The sequence below is a fragment of the Camelus dromedarius genome, chromosome X (assembly GCF_036321535.1).
Source record: "Camelus dromedarius isolate mCamDro1 chromosome X, mCamDro1.pat, whole genome shotgun sequence".
NCBI lineage: Eukaryota > Metazoa > Chordata > Mammalia > Artiodactyla > Camelidae > Camelus > Camelus dromedarius.
This window is the reverse complement of record NC_087472.1, coordinates 16,076,940-16,095,093: the sequence shown is the minus strand read 5'-3', so window position 1 is coordinate 16,095,093 and position 18,154 is coordinate 16,076,940. Positions and strand designations below refer to the sequence as shown.

At 39.7% G+C, this 18,154-nt stretch overlaps 1 non-coding gene across 1 annotated transcript; it reads right to left on the bottom strand.

The window, feature by feature from the left end:
- Positions 1-17,243: 17,243 nt before the first annotated feature.
- On the bottom strand, positions 17,244-17,316 carry TRNAA-GGC (transfer RNA alanine (anticodon GGC)). Its single transcript has one exon. It is a non-coding gene; the product is annotated as a tRNA-Ala (tRNA).
- Positions 17,317-18,154: the final 838 nt, after the last annotated feature.

The following is an 18,154-nucleotide window of genomic DNA, read 5'->3' as shown; positions in this document are numbered from 1 at the left end:
TGAAGAAATCTGAAGAGAAAGAAAGTGTGAAGGTTTTGTTTAAAACAAAAAAGCAGGACAGCGAATGGGGTGGTAAGCTTGCTGAGCAGCACAGAGGGTGAACTGAAGGCTAGTAGTCATGAATTTACAGCAAGACCAGCCGGCATGTTCGTGTTTTGCTCCAGCTAAACTCAGCTGCCCGGCTGCCGTGGCGCAGGTGTGTAATAGTCAGAGCCTTGAATTTCACTTCGTGCAATTCAATTTTGCTGTTCATAAATAACCAAGTAAGAGGGGAAAGGGAGGTGAAGGTGCAGAGAGGAGAGTGACTATAAATATGGACCAGAGAGGGTGTAATGGGGATGGAAAACAGAAACATGGAAAAGCCTAAATCTCAGAGGAAACGCGGGGTTGAGGGGCGGGTAGAAGCATCAGGGGACCAGGAGTTCAGCTCCCATCCCAGTAGCTAGCTATAGTTCTGCCCCCTGCTTCTAAGCAGCTGCCAACTGCTTGCAGACTTCCTTCTCCTATTCTCCTCTCACCTTCCTTTCTGTTCTCCTATTCATTCTCCCCCTGGCCCCAAAGCTGGAAGTAACTAATGGCAATGGGGGTGGGGAGTTGAATGTTAGAGGTATGCGGACAGGGTCAGAGGCAGGCATGATCAGACAGGGAAGGGGGAAGCGGGGACGACGGGAAAAGCATCCCCTCTCTTTTTTCACCCTTCCAAGTCTGGGTTAAAGGTCAACACATCAAGAGGCGCACTGCCTCTAGGGCATTAGCAATTAAATCCTGTCATTATGTTTGGCCCCAGCTTCACTGCGCATGGCTTTTCAAAAGGATTGGATCAGGGCAGACTCGGCTTCTTTCTCTGGTTTAAAGGTGCATTTCTGCACTCAGCAAATGTCCAAGTCATTGTATAGCAGAGAAATGCCATTATTTTGCCTCTTGACATACACAGCACATAAATCTCTCCATAGGAGGCCCTGACCAAAACGGGAAGAAACCTCCAGACTAGCAAATTGTTCCCATGAACTATTCAAGCTTTGAACCTTTTCTCAGAGACAGATTTGGCAGAGCTTTTTTTGTTGTTGTTGTTTTTCATTCTTTTAAAATAATTATGTTAGTGTTATTAATAAGACATAGTTGATTAGGAAAACAGAATGCAGATTATTTTCCAGAAGTTAAATATGATTTCATTAAGAGTGCTCTTTCATAAGAAAGTACATACTTGTTACACTGAAATCATGATAAATGAGGCTTTCTGCAAATTAATTCCTTTTCTCCTATTGCAACCCTCCTAGTATTTTGTAGCCCTTTCTGCTAAGTATCACATTCATTTGTTGATTCACTTACTAACCAAAATATTTGTTGATAGTCAACTATAGACTGTAGACATGGACTACAGACAAGGTCCAAAGATGAAGCGATAAAGTACTCCTGACCTCAGATAGGTTGTAAGACGAATATATCCAAAAAAATGGCAGAACAAGGAAAGTGTATTAAGTAAAATTCAGTTCATGTTACATAAAAAGTCCATGTGTTTTCTGCCATCTCAGCTTCTTGTAGCATTTTTCTCTCTGCCTGTAATTCCCTAATAATCTCTTTTTGTCTTAGCTCTACCCTTCCTTTTAAGACCCAGTCCAAGTCTCATTTCATTCTGAATGATTGCCAGGCCTGATTTCTCCTGCCTCAGAGTTCACAAAGCATTCCCTTTTTTAAGACTGTCACTTAGCCTGTGCTACCTTGCATTGCTGTTTCATATGAACCGACCACAAAGTTAATAGATACTGGAGAACAATGAGTTTGTTTTCAGTCGGTGTGGAGTGAAACTTTCTTTCCTGAGGGAAATCATAAAGCTTAACAAGGAGTAGTCCTGTAAGCACTGGGACCAAAGAATTCTAACTTTCCTTAAGAAAACAGTGTCCAAAGTTAAAATAAGGGCTGGCAGGGCAGGAAGGGGTGAAATTAAATGGGCTGGAACTGTTACTGGTCAGTCAAGCCGGCTATGACTTGAAGAGACCGGGTTAAATGAGACAGGAAACTGAACAGGTGAAAACTACCATCTATCAAATTTTAAATGCACACGTACTTTAATGAAGCAATTCTATTGAGGTTTTGTCCTATAGACGTAATTGCAAAGCTGTGTAAATCTTTTTAACAATCTGTATCTCTTATATAATTTTTAAAATGACCTATAAAATGAGACTTTTTCCTCTCCTCTTGCAATATTGGCAAAGGTGCAAAATCAGTGAAAAGAACATTATATAAGAATTGCTACACATGTGAGGAATATTGATAGTTATCAAATATTATTTGAAGGAAGGAAATTCATTAATAAGGAGCACTATGTCCAAGTCAAGTGTGGGGAAGGGACTGAGATTGGGGAATTGTTTCCAAAAGAGATGTGTGATTGCATCTCACAGTCTGGCTGCATACTTATTGAGCAGCCAAAATGTTTAAGTCCCAACTCATGTGCTACAGTGTGGGAGCCTTGGGGAGACTTGGCATGTTTACTCTGGAGGTGGAAGGGCAAACCAGTGCCTGACTCAAACTGAGAGGTCATGATACAGAATGCCGGGACCCCGATGACAGGGCAAAAGGAGGCCACTGTGAAAGCAAGTTCCACTTCCTCTCTTTGCACAAGAAATTGTACAAGATATACTAAGTGGACTACAATGTCACGAGGAAAGTCATCCCAAATAAACTGCCAGAAAAAGGTTACCCTCCAAGAAGGAGGCTCTTGGATACACTGCAGGAAAGTCGGAAATAACGGGGGAAATCACGAAACATTAGCTGGATTCCCCGGTACTTTCCTGTATAGCAAATGGCCAAGTCCCATTCCCCAAAAAGCGCTGAGGAAATACGTGCAGGATACTAGGGGAGTGGATTCCGCTGGTGTGGATCAGCCCGGGATGTTTTTGGCCTCACATGACACAAGGGGGAGCTACAGCATTTTCCTTTCCAAGGTAAGGAAGGCAGCAATTCAACGCATCTTCGACTTGATTAAGGATACATGTGACGCAGTCAGGCCTAGAAAGAGCTGTGAGGGAACTTTACATAGCTGCTTTCTGGGAAAATGAACTTGAAAATGTATTAAATGCCACAAGTGCTGGAATGGAAATCCCTCATAATGCCTTCAAAACACCAATCTGCCTTATCCAAAGGATCAGTTCCCTGAACAGGAGAAATGCAGTTATCTTAATTTGTTCATTGTTTTGTTTTATTTTAACTTCTCCAGAAATAGCCTTAAGAATGGATTCCCAAAAGCTAAATCATACCTCTAACCCCTAAAAAAGTGATTCTCAATTCACCTCTCTACTTAAGTTGTCCCTCATTCTGCATACCAGATTTTTTTCCTCTTTGCTGCCATTAAAAAAAAAAAAGCATCCGTGTGTGTGTGTGTGTGTGTGTGTGTGACAGAGAGAGAGAGAGAGACAGAGAGACAGAGAGAGAGACAGAGAGACAGAGAGAGAGAACTCTCCAAAAATCAAAAAAAGTCAGTGCTTCCACAGCTCTCTGGAGCTTTGTAGCCCCAGCTTCCATGGTCTCTAACCCACTGTTTGACAAAAACAGGGCTCTGCTCTCAGCTGGGTCATCTTGGAAGGAAAAAGAACTCACAAAGCCCAAATGAGAAAATGAACAGCTGCTCTGGACTTGCATCCTTGAACAGCATCCCTAAGAGTCCAACAAACCACCTCGCCCCTTCTTTCCCTACTGGTACTTTAGTGATGTTTGTGTGCTGCTAACGGAGCCCATCCTCAAAGTAAAGAAGGCAGAGCGAAGAAGCTCTGCCACAAGTTCTGAGCTACATTTATATATATTAAAAAAAAAATACAGACAAGGAAACACGCCACTTTGCTTCAGGGGGCCCAGAAGCCTTGAAAAACAGGGCCTTGAACCTCACCCAATGATTCTGCTTTCATTTCCCCTCCACAGGACTCTGGCAAAATGGGAAAGTCTTTACTTGCCCTGAATGAACCCTTAAAGAAGAAAGGGAGATGTGACTAGCCAAGTGCCCCTAACATGAAACACTACGTTACCACTCAAATGCTCTAAACTTATAACCAACGATCAGGACATGGCTCAAATGTTACCTCCTTGGTGAATCTGTCCATCATTCTCCCTACCTAGTGCTATCCCTCTTCCCTCAACTCGTGCTTCTTATCTCTGTGAACTTTCAAATACACAAGCACCTGATGGGAGGCAGGACACATGTACTCCCCCAGTACATAAGTGCTGAGAACCAAGACAGAGCTTAATGTCTACATTAACATGAGTCTACTATCCACTATTTTCATCAATATGACTTTACTTTTTAAAAAGACTTTTGCCCAGGAGGGTGCAAGTTGCAAACAGCTTTACTGCTCATTCCAGCAACTCTTCAATAGAAAGCATCTACCCACAGTTTATACCCTAAGACTTTTTGACCCTCTTGCCTCCAAAACCCTGTTTGGCCATGCCTACCTATTCTAAACCATTTTATCATGATCTTTACCCAATCTTAATCAAATTCCCCCTCCCATTAGGACAGATTTCAAAGTCTCAATACCCCAGCCTTTCCCTTCCTATCCTAACCCACTATTAGACTCTGTCAATATGAAGTTCTCCCTTACAGAAGTAAGCAATAAACTCAGCTAGCTTTTTCTTGGCAACAGGTTGTTCCAGTGATATTTTGGAAAGCGAGTATTCAGTATGCCCAGTTGATAAATGTTAAGTCAAGTAATTAATTCATAGGGTTAAATGATGGGTTGGTTTGGATTTGACAAACATAGTGTAATTGTAAAAAGAGTTCTTACTTTGGGGTTGACTTTCAAGCCATCGAAAGGGATCTGGCTTTTATTGTTTTTATATCCCTATTTTCATAATTATGACTTTATGGATTTTACTTTCCCATGCCTTTGACCGGACACGTGAGAGCATGTGTGACAGAGCTCACATACCCTAGAGCAACACTACAGTGACAAGTTGCTTTCTTTTACGTTTACTTGCTTCCGCTTGATAAGCAAAATGCCTTGGAATTTGGGGAACCTGTGCTAACTCCTCGGAGGAGCTGCTGGGTAACTGTGCAGACTTCTGTTGGACATGTCACTCACCACACAGGTATACAGACTCAAAGAAGGAAAGAAAATTAGATTTATGACAGCAGATTGATCAATAGGTTGATTTATCCAATGTCCCCTGACAAAGGTCAGAATTCATGAGAAGTTCCATAGGAACTTGCAATTTTCTCATGGAAAGAGACCATGAGTTGTACTGGGCATTTTCTACTGCAGTTGTTTTCAGCAATTTCCAGTCCATTTTTTCATTTGTGCTGAGGGGTGACATATTTAACGATTTTCAGACACTGAGGGGCAGGGATATTTCCAATACAAAGTCATGAAATTTGGGCCACAAAAGCTTCTCCAAGCTCCCTATTTCCAAATGAGGAAAATAAGCTTATGGATAAATGACTTGCTCAAGAGCACAAATTCTCTTATATTCTTTAAATATCACTGTACATGTTGGCAAAGCACACATCCTCATAGCTAAGACCTGAACTCAGATTCTCAGTGGATTTGCCCGTGTGGTATTTTCCCAAGACACAGTAAGGATTTCTATTTATGTCTTCTGGATATGTACAAACAGCTGAAGCACGTATGTAGAAGGAACCAGTGTCCTCTCAACCTATAGGTGCTTGTACTGGTTACTTACTTCTGTACTGAGGACTTGAAAACATGCACAGAGATTGAATGAATCAGAGGAATTCGTTATGGGAAAAGTTGAATTTTTTTGGTAAGAAAAAAATGAGGCCTATACTCAAGAACACTGGATATGTCCTAACTAATACGCTAGAGTGGGTGGCCACCAAGTATTTGATTTTCAGTGTTATGGTTTTTTCATTATAAAAAGGGGTTAGAAATGAAGACCTGCTACCAGAGGGATGATGTTTACTCTTCTGGGAAGCTTTCACCTCTGGCCATAGCTGCAAGGTGATTAATGAAGACTAACTGAGGCAGCACCGACAAGCCAACTTAATTTATATTAAGAAATCAAAAATGACAGCAATAAACCAGATAAGGGGCTCATATACTTTTAGATAAAAAACAAAACACTCAGCTCAATATTTTCCATTTACTATTTGTGGAATAGCCCAGTTAAATAAACGATGACAAAAAAAAAAAAAGAAATTCAAGTGCGTGGTCACTTATTTCTTAATTACTTCTAATATTCCCTATTTAACTAACGCCTTTTCTTTTGTTCCTATCACCCAAGGCTATTTACACTTGCTTTAAACCAGATGTTTCCATTTATATCTAGCTATTACATAGAACCTGGGTGCTAACAGCCTGCCTCCTCTTTATTACTCTTACAACATCTTAGCTTCTGCACTTTTCTCTTCCATTCTAGGCCTTCTCCAGGCTGAGGATCTAAAAAGCTTTTTAAAGAGTGTGCAACATTTTGTGCCTCTAGGTATTCCTCGTTTATTTATTTAAGCCTCAGAAGCATGTGATTTTATCATCTGGTTTCTTAAAGGGGCAATGCCTTTTAGCCACCACAGAAAAGTAAACTAGAATTAAAGCTAAAACGGATTTCTTCACCACAATTCTCACTTACTCTCAACTAACTTCTTTATGGTCATTTAGGCCCTTGCTATACTGTAAAGTGGCTGCATGCACGAGGAGTGAAAACACTGCAGATTACCCATGTAGCATTTTCAGCCACTCATGTACAGTAGATCATAGAACGACAACAAAATATAGGTATAATTTCTTGAAAATAAAAAGCAGTATTAAGCATAAAGGCAGAAACGTATAGAAAGCCATGCTACCTACTTAAAATACAGATCTGAACATTAGGAGATCAGGTATCTGGTCTCTGCTTTGCTACTAGCCAACTCTGAGAACTGGGAACTAACCATCCCTTCACAGACCTGATTTCATTTAGTACAGCACTGTGCAACGGAACTTTTCTGCAGAAGTGCCTCTAATCTGGCAGCCACATGTGGCTATTGAACACTTGAACGTGGCTAATGAGAGTGAGGTCCTGAATTTTTTTAATTTATTTTTTAGGGGAGGGGTAATTAGGTTGGTTGGTTTGTTTGTTTGTTTATTTATTTATTATTGTTTTAATGGAGATACTGAGGATTGAACCCAGGACCTCGTGCATGCTAAGCACGTGCTCTACCACTGAGCTATACTCTCCCACCCGCCAAATTTTATTTGTATTTAATTTGAAATAGCTACAGGTGGCTATTAGCTACTGTGTGGGACAGCACAAGCGAGGCGATTATAGGCATAGTTTAGTATCTCGCCAGTTCTGGAAATTCTATTGTGATATTTACTTCCATGTGGCTGACCCAACCCCCATCCCAGACTGCTGGGGACATTTGACACTGTTGTCAATAGACAGCAGCAGGAGTCTACTGAGTTCGTGGACCTGATAAAGAAGAGAGATGGCTGGAGAGACGCATTTTGCCATTCAACATTCACTTTCCCTTTTCACCGACTGAATACAAATTTGACAGCTAGAATAAGGAAGCCTTCCTATCTCACGAAACAACAATATGAAGATGAAGACTGCAATAAAGAAGCTTATTAGTTCCAGGAGATAACAAGTATGAAGATGAAATACAACCAGAACTGGAGAGTGAAAAAATTTCTCAGGAGCATGGTTCCTGGAAGATGACATCGAGCCACTGCAATAACCATCACATGTATTTAAGCTACTGTAGTTCTATTTTGTTACTTGCAGTTAAAAGCCCAGGACCACTGGGTAAAGAGTACCATGAGGTTTAAGTCCAAAGTCTGGGAGAGGAAAAGTCATCTTAGATTAATTGATTTGGAAAGCTAACAAGTTCAGGATGGCAGAGCAACATGACAGATTCTAAGAGCTTCAATCCTTAATGATCTGGAGCTATTACACAAGGAGTGAATTAACTAGCAACACACTTTCTGTGATGTGACCCTGTAGCTGGGATTACATGCAGTAAAATATTTAGTTACATGCAGTCAAACATGCCTAAATGATATTTAGTTTTAATCATTAACTACATATTCATGTTGAAAAGAAGCCTTAAATAGAAATTGTGACAACCCAAGATATAGTTGTTATGTGAAAAATAATTAAACTCCTACTTATTTAAGCCACTAGAATTACTTCCAGTGAACGGCTTCCTGATACTCTCTTTAAGTCTCTAGTCCACATTCACGTTCACTTTTAGTATTACACAGATGGGGTTTTGGCAGTCAATAACAGAGTGGTAAAAAACACAGAGATGAAATTGTAGAAAGAATGATCAGCATCAACAAGCCTAAGGAAGTGGGAGAGCATGAAGCACGCTGCAGGAGCCGTTAATAGCCCCTTTGGGTGGAGAGTTTGGCGCTACGAGTCACCAGGATGTGGAATTTAGTGACTTTAAGGTGCGGTCCCAGAGATGGAGAATGAAAAAATGATTTATGACAGTGGAGTCCAAGTTCAAGGGAGACTAAAGTAGACAACCGGTTATACGTTATTAAGGCAACTAAGACAGCACAACTGGGTGGGAATGAAGATGACATTTGGATCACAAGTGGCAGTGGCATCTGAATACAGTGAGTCCAAATGTTTACAAGGCTTTAGAACTATCTAAAGAGCTGACTTTTAAATTCAGAAAAGAGAGTGGATGTTTCTGTGACTACCAAAAGGGTGGGGAAAATGTAAAATTTGATTTTTATTCCTGTTTAAGACTTCACAAAATGAATTTTACAACTGAGGAAAGAAGTCCCTCCACAGATAACCCTGGAAACATCGATTTGTCTTTTGGTTGTTTTCAGCTGGAAAGAGAGTGTGTTTGTGGTTCCAGCAAGGAGATTGTACAAAGATTCCCGGGAAAAGGCGGGAGATGGTGGGGTGGGTTTCAGTGAGAGTGTGATAGAGCGCTGAGCAGACCAGGAGCAGAATGCAGTGAAGTGCTGCTGAATTTGTCAGTCAGCAGGGGATCAGAGCGCTGCCTGCCCGTCATGGTAACCCACGGCCCCTGTGCACCAAGACTGGTACAGGAGACGAGACGCACGTGAGCCACGTGGGGACCACCGGGTCCCCCGGTCTCAGCATCTCTTCTTACAATGTAGACAAGGGGGAGTACTGGCCGCCATCTCCTCATACCACATGGGTAGGGCCTTTCTGAGGTGGGAAGGAGCCAAGACTTAGCGAATGAGAGAAAGCACAGCTGAGAAACAGAAAGAAAGAGAATACTATATGCAAAACTAAGTGCCACCACAGTATTTCTCAGTAATATGCTATTAATTTCATTTCTTGCTTCAAAGCTACTTTGAATTGTTTTTCTTTCCAACACATTCATTGAAAGTGACTCCCTAGTACGTCGTGTGTACAGCACTGGGATCTATGGTCACTATAACAAGCCCGTGACATGGACATGCTAAGTAAGGAGGATATTAACCACGAATATAGTACAAGCTCATGTATTCACAAAACTACGCACAGAAAAAATGTACAGGGCTAGTATTTCCTACTACTGATAGAAAACAGGTTCATGCTTGAGACAAGCAGAGTAAGTAGGATTCATCTTTTAATGTGAAAATTCAGAAGCCAGGTCGATGCTCTTTTCTAGATGTAAGTAAATCTCATTTCCCTCTGCATGCCAATGGGCTACAGAGCAGGGACCTCTCCGAGGCGGGTAAATGCCCAGACTTAAGAACTCTTGCTGCTGCTGAGATGTAAAAGATCCTTATTGTCACAGCCAAGTTTGTCAGATGAGGGCATTCAGGTCGGAGAGGTTTTAAGTGGCTGACTCAAAACTAGAACCCAAACCCTACCTAGGTACCTATCTAAGCGCAGAGTGTATCCTACCTTTCCAGTCTACTCATTAAGTGAAAGGAGTGGGTGAGAAGCACAAAGATCCAAAGCACGAGGAGTCATGTTAGGTCGGAGGAGAGAGTCAGGGTAATGAGGATATGCACTAGTTCAGTAACTGAACTCTCCTGGACAAACGCTAAGAACTTCTGCCTTATCCTGATTTCTATTTCCTAGTGCACAGAGTTGAGAGTCCGTTCCAGAGGCTATGCTTCCTGCATGTGGGCAAGAGGTTAACAGCCTTCCAGAGATTCGAAAGAAATGACTGAATCCTAGAGACAGCATTTAATTCTTTAACTACAGATGGGGCTGACCGGGTGGGAGTGTCATTGGTCTCACAGCTCCAATTAATTTTATCCACCTTCCTCTTTTCCACTCACTTTACATTTTCCCTCCTGAGTTTTAATGATGCAAACAGCACTGAGACACCATCATCTTCCATACCTAAGCTGAAATGGATTCACATAATAGTTTTACAGCACTGAGCATTCAAGTCACAATTGCTGTCTGGTTTGCCTTGCTCTGTCTTAATGGCCAACAGAAAATACTCTCAGAGACCTTTATAGGAAAGCAGAGAACTTCTTAACATAATAATAGCATCTTAACAATTCACTGGAATGCATTATGGGCTTAGCTGGTTTTAAGATTCTGTTCTTTTCCAAGCTTCTGAGGCACTTTTTTCTTCTCACTGCCCATAATGAACCTCATTCTCTTAATTTATCTGTCACTCAAAATCTGAGTGACTTGAAAATTGAAGACCATCCACTTGGATAAATGATTTAGTGTAATAATGCCTAATGATACAACCTAAATAATCATATCAAATCTTACCCTTGAAATCTCAGTCCCACATTCTATTACCCCATTCAACCTAGCCCACCGAATGACTGGTTCTTAGGTACTGTCATTGAACTGCGATGCTGACAATAAAATTACAGGTGTTATTTATCAGCTAAAACATCTGTTACAGTTCTAGAAGAAAATCAGAGAGAGCTGCTGCATACAGGCAGATGGCTGAAACTCCAGTTTCAAAGATCTTCCTGAAGCACTGTAGTTAGTTAGGGAGCTCAGGTACTAATGACATCCTTACAAGAATACATTTGAAATCTGCAACAGAGACATAATCATGAATATCTGAAAAAAAAAAAAAAAAAAAAGCCTGAAGTTTCAAAGACTGATTGCACAACGAAGTTTGCATTTACTGAAAGGGGAGGAGTGTGGGGAAAATATTGCTCTCACTGAGTTTTTAAGAGAAGTGATGTGTAGCAGTTGGTGGGGTTGGGGGAAAGGGATGTAGTTAATTATACACAGCACCGGTTTCTTGATTGAACGGGGGGCACCCCAGCTCTTAGAATGTTGCCAGTGACAGATTGGAGCTGCACCGATGCAGCAATGGTCCTCGTGGAAGTCATTACATTAGGTGTCAGGCAATGTAAATCTCAGGCAAAGAATGCAAACCCTCCACTCACAGACCTAGATTAGAGTGAGCCACAAAGTTGAATTATTATGTGTAATGTCTTTCTGCTATTAAAATACAAAGAGACAAGCCAAATTACCCTTTAAACAACTGTAAATGCCAGACTTCCACACAAGGAATTCCTTTATCTGTGCTTTACCTGTAAGCAGTAGTTCAGCTATCGCTCCCACTGATCCTCAGTGGCTACAGAAAGAAGAATGGAGCGTGTCTCTGCTTGGGCTGCCATAACAAATAGCACAGACTGGGGGGCTTAAAAACCAGAAATCTATTTTCTCATAGTTCCAGAAGGAGGGCTTGTCCTCTGGTGAGACATCTCTTCCTGGGTTGTCGCTGGCAACTGTGGTCTCACATAGCCTTTCATCAGTGTGTGCGCATGCAGAGAGAGAGATCTTTCTCTTTCTCTTCTTATAAGGCCACCAATCCCAACTGATTAAGATTCCACTTTTATGATTTTAGTTAGACTTTATTACTTCCTAAAAGCCTTATCTCCAAATACAGTCACATTGGTGGGGGGGGGGCGGTTAGGACTTTAACATATGAATTTTAGAGAGACACAACTTAGTCCATATAGCAGAGGTGATGCTCTTTGTGGCTGTGAGCATGATTATTTTGTACCAATGAGAGCTGTTCCCTCTACATGGGAATAATCCACAGGCTCTACTAAACATAAAGAGTGTACTCAGGGTTCTTGAACTATCTATAAAAGACATTGTCCATGCTGGATAGAAATGAATAAGTATTCAGTAGTATTTGGTAGCGGCTTTTAAAAAGATTATGACTTGAACGAATAGTAGAGTTCAGGTGCCATCAAACTGTGGACACTTGGGCTCTCCTTCCCAAATATCTGAGCACTCCAATTTTCCACCTCTTCCCTCTCATAATCCCTTACTACAAGTAGGGAAGATGTGGTGGCAATTGGTTTGGGTCTTTCTTCCCTCCTGCCTGAACCTCCTGACATTCCTTGCCTTCACTTCTTTCTGACCCACACAAATTTATTTTCAGAAAACAGAGAGCTAGAGATCCCTAAGAACAGCCAATTAAGGAATTTCTCTTTGTCAGGAGCCAGACTGACAGGCCAGTGACCCAGAGGCAGAGATTGGGACATACTTGAAACTGCAAATAATCATATCCCCAAAATATGGAAACACTAATTCAGAAAGATAGATGCACACCACTGTCCATAACAGCAGCATTATTTACAATAGCCAAGATATGGAAGCAACTTGTGTCCATCAACAGATGAATGGATAAAGAAGATGTGGTATAGATATACAATGGAATACGACTCAGCCATTTTAAAAGAACAAAATTTTGCCACTTGCAACAACATGGATGGACTTGGAGGGTATTAGGCTAAGTGAAGTAAGTCAGACAGAGAAGGACAAATACTATATGATCACTTATATATAGAATCTAAAAAATACAACAAACTAGTGAATATAACAAAAAAAGAAGTAGACTCACAGAACAAACTAGTGATTACTGGTAAGAAGAGGGAAGGGGGCAGCGGCAAGACAGGCATAGGAGATTAAGAGGTACAAACTATTATGTATAAAATGAGCTACAAGGATATATTGTACAGCACAGGGAATGCAGCCAACATTTTATAATAACTGTACATGGAGCATAGCCTTTAAAAATTGTGACTCACTGTATTGTACACCTGAAACTTATATAATATTGTACGTCACCTGTACCTAAATTAAAAGAAAGAAATTGCATATAATCCTAGGGTTGGCATCAGGGGAATCATTCTTAATGTAAATTCAAAGTCATTCAAAAGTGATTTTCTTCTTTGCACTTGGGCTACGCTGACAAGACCCTGGCTTAAGGCGGTTTAAAAGACAATGGATATGCACTGTTATTATTAGCTGCTACTATGACTGCTATCATTATATTCAATTTCTGTCTTTTACTGACCACCAAGGCCCATTTCCCTTAAGGGAAAATAAAAGGCAAGTCAGTCTCAATCTTGAAAACTTTTGCCTCAATTTTTGTGAACACCTAAATTAATTCAACAATGTTCCCAAGATTAGTGAGCAACAATTAAATATAGCCCCTAAATACATTCGTAGGCCTGGGTAAGCCACACTCTCTAGCATCTTTGTCCCATTATCCCCGGCAGCCATAGCCTACTGGAAACTGATCCCTAAACTCAACTAGCCCTTTTGTGAGCTCAGCCTTCGTATGCACTCTATCATCTGTAGAGAAGAACATACCCTCAGTAAACCCCTAATCAGTATTCATTTTTTTAAATTTTATTTTAAATAGACTTTGTTACTTTAGAAAGTTTTAGATTTAATGCCCATTGTATTAGTACTGATATTCCTCTTTCATTTCTGATATTAGTAATTTGTGTCTTTTTTTTAATCTTCATTACTCTTGGCTAGAGGTTTATCCACTTCACTGCACTTTAGAAAGAACCAGATTTTTATTTCCTTGATTTTATCTATTATTTTCCTGTTTTAATTTGACTGAATTCTCCTCTAATTTTTATTGATCCTTTATTTCTTTTCCCATGTTTACTTTGGGATCAAACTGCTCTTCCTCCTTCCTAAGGTGTAAGCTTAGATTAGCTGATTTTTAAATCTTCCTTCTTTTCTAATATATACATTTAATGCTATAAATTTTCCTTCAAACACTACTTATGCTGCATCCTCACAAATTTTGATGACTTGTAGTTCCCTTTTTTGTTTAAATCAAAGTATTTTAAAATTTATTTTGGGACTTCTTTGATCCACATGTTATTTAGAAATGTGTTGATTAATCTCCAAATATTTTGAGACTTTCCAGCTGTTTTTCTGTTATTGATTTTTACTTTAAATCTTATTGCGGTCCAAGTACATTCTTCACATGACTTCTATTCTTTTAAATTTGTTTAGGCGCTTTTCCTAGCCCGTGAAATTAGGTGATCTATGTTGGTGAATGTTCTACGTGAGTTTGAGAAAATGTACTCTGCTGTTGTTGGATGGAGTAATTTATAAGTGTTGATCAGATCAAACTGACTGATGGTGTTTTTCAGGTCACTATACCATTACTGATTTTCTGCCTGCTTGATTCATCAATTAATGAAAGAAGGGCACCAGAACCAACCAACCTTAATTGTGGATTCATCCATTTCTCCTTGAAGTTCTATCAGCTTTGCCTTACATATTTTGACAAACTATTGTTAGGTGTAAGCACATTAAAAATTTTGTTTGTTTGGAGAGTTTTCTCCTTTTTATCATTATGTGATGCTCCTTTTTATCCCTAATAATTTTCCAAGTTTTGAAGCCTATTTTCTCTGAAAACAGTTACTCCAGCTTTCTTTTGTTTAGTGATAGCATCTTTCTCCATCCCTTTGCTCATTAACTACCTGAATATTTATATTTAAAAGGAGTTTCTCATAGACAACATATAGTTGGGTCTAACTTTTTCATCCACCCTGAAAATCTGGTTTTTAACTGACGTATTTATACCATTTGCCTTTAAAGTGATTACTGACAAAGATGGATTAATATGTATTATGTTAGGGTGAACAAAAAATACTGCAAACCATATCAGTAAACAAAGAATGCTGAAGCCATCAAGTCATCAGCGGCTGCCGCCACCCCCACAGTGAAGACAAGCCTGCAGCCCAGCCACTCACAATGGTGCACCCTGAGGGGACTCAGAATAAGAAAGGACAGGATACGGCCCTAGATAGCTAGGTGCTTGTCAAAGGAATGAATTCAGTGAGCCCAAATGTTTGCTTCCTCCCATACATAAAAAAACACTAAATTCTTTAACTTGAGATGCCTGGTTTTCTTTAGTTAACAAGTAATCTTTTTATATTCCAACTACCTGGTCTTTGTTGTAAAACTCATATATCCTAGCTCCTCTCAAGCCTCTTCAGAGCAGTCCCTCGGAGCATCTGGGAGGCTGTCATTCCGGGCTTGAAGGGGTTCAAGTCCTCAGAAATGTCCGCCAAATAAAACATAACTCTCAACTTCTAAGTTGTGCATTTATTTCAGTCGACATTAGTAACCACTTTTATTCCCTTTTCTTAACTCTTTTTAATTCTTTTCCTCTAATTCTGCCTTCTCTGGTTTTAATCAGGCATTTTATATAAATCCATTTTATCTCTCCTCTTAGCATATCAGCAGTATTTTAAAAGAAAATTTAGTGATTCCCCTAGAGTTCACAATATATATTTACAACTAATCTAATTTCACTTTCTAGTAATACGACACTACTTCACGAGCAGTGCTGCTATCTCATAACAGAGTATTCCCAATTCCAAACTCCTATCCTTTACAATTTTGCTGTGAACAGCCTCACTTATCCAGATGCTGTAATCACCCAACATTCTCTTACTATTATTGGAACAGTTACCTATTAAATAAATTAATAAAATTTAAATATTTTATTATACCTTCATTTATTTCTTCTCCAATACTCACTCTTTCCTAATGTAGCTCTGACTTTTCTACTTAAATCATTTTCGTTTTCTCTGAAGAACTTCTTTTAATATCCCTTGCAAGGCAGATCAGCTAGCAATATAAGACTAAAAAAATTCAGAAACTCCTTAGCCTTATAAGAGTTGAGTCTCTCAAGCGTTTAACTGTGGCAGGAGACAGGACACGCACCTTCTCTAGAGTCCAGTTGCCTGGGTTTGAATCCAAGCTCCACTGGGTGAGAAAGACCTGAACTGCTCTAAGGTTTAGTATTCTTAGCTTACACTCACTCATACAGTGAGAATTAGTGCTCACCTCACCAGGTAGCAGTTAGAATTTAATGTTATTCACACTTTGGCTGGCACATACTAAGCACTCAACAAACACTAATTGTTACTGTTTTGTGCCCCTATTCACAGAACTGAAATCTGGGAACAAGGTTGACAATGGAAAAAAATAATAATATAAGCATCATAGATTTGGAGGCTCCCTGTGATCACCAAGAAAGTTGCAGTAGAAAAACACTCCGCTAGTTAAAAAAAAAAAAAAGAAAAAGAAAAACACTCCGCTAAGTTATTAGTTCCTTTAATTTATCTCCCCCTAAAGCAAAGCTCTGGGATTGCCTCTCAATTTTGATGCCTACCATCAAGCCACAAAAGCCAAGACTGTTCTACAAATAGGTCCAGGACCTAGCTAAGGCCTTCTCTCAACAGAAGCATATGGTATATCTACTGGCTTGACTTCCACTCCTGCCGTTCCTTAAAAGCACGGATAATAATCTCCAAGAGACTGTTAAAAAACAAAGAATGATCCAAGATATGAGATACAAGAAAGAGGCCTTTGGAAGTGCAGAAGTCCTAATAATTCCCAATACTCTATGGTTCTCCTCTGTTGAAATGCATCCTGCTCAGCAGATTAGTCTAAGAGCACAAAAGAGTGACAACAGGCCACAGCCAATTCCATCTCTGTGACTCTGCATTTCCTGGGTCCAAGACGTGGAATGCTGAATGACAGAAAAGGGCATTCATCAAAATGGAATTCAATATTGCAGTGAAATTGAGAGCTAGTGTATGAGAGGTTTGGGGTTTTATGCAATCATTTCTCTAAGAGGTTGGAGCACTCTTCTGCTGTGGCAAGAGACACTGTGACACACAGGAGTCCTGATAATCCCTAATATCATAGCTCTGCTCTGCTGAAGTGCATTCTGGTCAGCAGATTAGTGTAAGGGCACAGAAATCTGACAACAGTCCAGCTATTGGAATTGCCTTGAAATTAGACAATTAAAAAAACATTATTTACCACAGTATGAACATTTTACTTAATTGTTATTTTCCCAATACTAATGGCCTACTGATACTTTACTTTGTTTTTCGTGGATTGTAAAAATCTTTCTTCTTACAGTTGCTTTGGGTGCTTAAAAACATTATGTAGATTATCATACTATACTTATGATTAGAGTAAAAAATTAATGATGTTTTAATTTTTATTTATTTATTTTTTTGTTTATTTGTTTGGGGGGGAGGTAATTAGGTTTTTTTTTTTAATGGAGGTACTGGGGATTGAACCCAGGACCTCATGCATGCCAGGCATGCACTCTACCACGGAGCTATACCCTCCCCACAAAATTAATGATGTTTTAAAAGTTATATCAATTCATGTAAAAGATTCACTAGTAAATGTACTGGGATAATCTTAAAGGCAAACCATGTCTAAACCCTATACAAGGTAAGTTTATCTTAACATCACTTGGATGGTTTAATATTCAGCTTCAGAATACAGTAAAAATAGATAATTATGGTGGGTTTTCTAAATATTAAGCACAACCAAAAGTTCGGTCTATTAAAAACCTTGATCCATCTTAAAAGGAGACTATAGAAGCAATTAATGGATTGGTTGGAGTTGATGGTTTCTCAAGTGCTAAGATACTGTCTTCTGGAATGCCCTCTCTGCTTCGTTAAGTCCAGAGATAGAGAGGCATATTCTCTGAGAGTCTTTAATGAATGTCTCAATGAGGTAGAATGAACAGCAATGGTTGTTGAATGTCTTATTCCCCTCAATCACTTCTAATATGAAAGACATACCCCTCATCTGTTGCTTCCAAAATTACAATCTGTGTTTACTTTCACAGGTTGTGAAATGAGGAATGGAATGTGAAACTTTTGTTCTAATAAGAGCAGCTTAAGTGAACAATGAATGGGAAAGAAGATACAGGAAACATCTCTTCAAAGAAACAGTGCCTTCTAGTTCCCAATTTTAAGATCAAGCTCTAGGATCAGAAGCCTTACCCTTATCACACAATCTGTTGCTTTGGGAACCTCAAGATAGTTTAAATGTTGGAGGAAAAACTTACTTCATTTACCTATTTCTTGTACCCACTGACAAAATGGATTCAGTTCGAGCTGAAGGATTTGGCTGATTAGCAGGCAGGAGAAATGGGTAGAGCTAAGTGTGCCAG